The following is a 1288-nucleotide window of genomic DNA, read 5'->3' as shown; positions in this document are numbered from 1 at the left end:
ATGTGGATCAAAAATGCCAAAGCTAGCAGAAATTCAAGCCGGCTAGCAAGTTGCCTGTAGCTCAAAAATTCAAGCGGGTCATTTTTAATTCATGAATTTTAATTTTCAATTCGCGAGTTTTGTAAATTCAATGCGATTGCCGTACACATTCTAGCGGCAAAGCGTTTTTTTGCTATCACCGTCATATACAAATGCAGGGAAACCGCGGACTGGTGCATAAAATTTCTAGTTCCGTACAAGATCTTTATCGCCAAAAACGAACCAGTCCGATAGTAAGTAGATCCCCAACAGTTCAAAATCAGCGAAATGTTGGTCTCTTAAAAAAACTATTTTATTTCTCTTTTTTCATTAGAAATCTATATCTAAAGAGACGAATTTAGAACTGGATTTATAGAAAAAGGGACGCAGAACGAACTAGATCTTATCTGTCGAATTTAGAATTAGTTCGAAACTATCGAAAAAGGGATTCAGCGGGGGGCTTATTTACTTTACATAGATATGTGTTTGGCGGCTTTTTCGTTCAAATGCACTTTCATTCTGCACTTCGCAGATGCTATTTCATAGTTTGGTAATACAAAACAAAACTTTGTATTAACATACTAACATCTTGGGGCCAACTGGAATGTAACAAATAACAGCGAGCACCTCTGCAAAGTCAGCTACAGCCAAAGGTATGTAAACGTACATTTCTTACAATCATTCAAACAAATTTAATTTCAAATTGAAAAAAACGTTTCTTTGGAAATAATGTAAAATCGCACACGGAAGAACCGAAAAGACTGAAAAATCATAATACTTTTTTCTTTCGTCTGGCGATTTTAAAACTGGTTTGGAACTATAGAATTTAGAACTAGTTCGGAACTATCGAAAAAGGGATGCAGCGGGGGGCAATTGACACTTCCTAGGACATTGCCATGTTAAATTCGCCAGTTGTTTGTATGCAAAAGAGATTTATCGCGAACCAGTGCTGGGTCTAATCGTACTACATGCGCACCAGTTTAGAACTAAAGATTTTCGCCACAGGGTGTATCTATACGTAAGTATGTATGTACATGGATTTACAAATGTCATTCAATGTTGACACTTCCTCTGGTTTTGAGCTCGCAGCAACTGTTGATTAGTAATTATGCTTATCAGCAAGAAATGAACTGAACTGAAATGAACGCAAATGTAGTACATTACACATACATATGTATGTAGATATTTCATACATAATGTACATGTGTACATACATATGTACTAAAATTGTAGTAAATGTAAGGCTGAATATTTTTGTGGAGCGAAAACT

At 35.9% G+C, this 1288-nt stretch overlaps 1 protein-coding gene across 1 annotated transcript in view; it reads right to left on the bottom strand.

Moving 5' to 3' along the window:
• Window positions 1-1288, bottom strand: part of LOC118737602 (dual specificity protein phosphatase 15) — an 84311-nt gene that overhangs the window by 73566 nt on the left and 9457 nt on the right. The gene's annotated exons all lie outside the window — the stretch shown is intronic.

Source organism: Rhagoletis pomonella, unplaced genomic scaffold (genome assembly GCF_013731165.1).
Source record: "Rhagoletis pomonella isolate Grant_MI unplaced genomic scaffold, Rhpom_1.0 Rhpom_scaffold_00004, whole genome shotgun sequence".
Classification (NCBI taxonomy): Eukaryota; Metazoa; Arthropoda; class Insecta; order Diptera; family Tephritidae; genus Rhagoletis; species Rhagoletis pomonella.
Note: the sequence above shows the minus strand (reverse complement) of the source record. Positions and strands in the feature narration are given on the sequence as shown.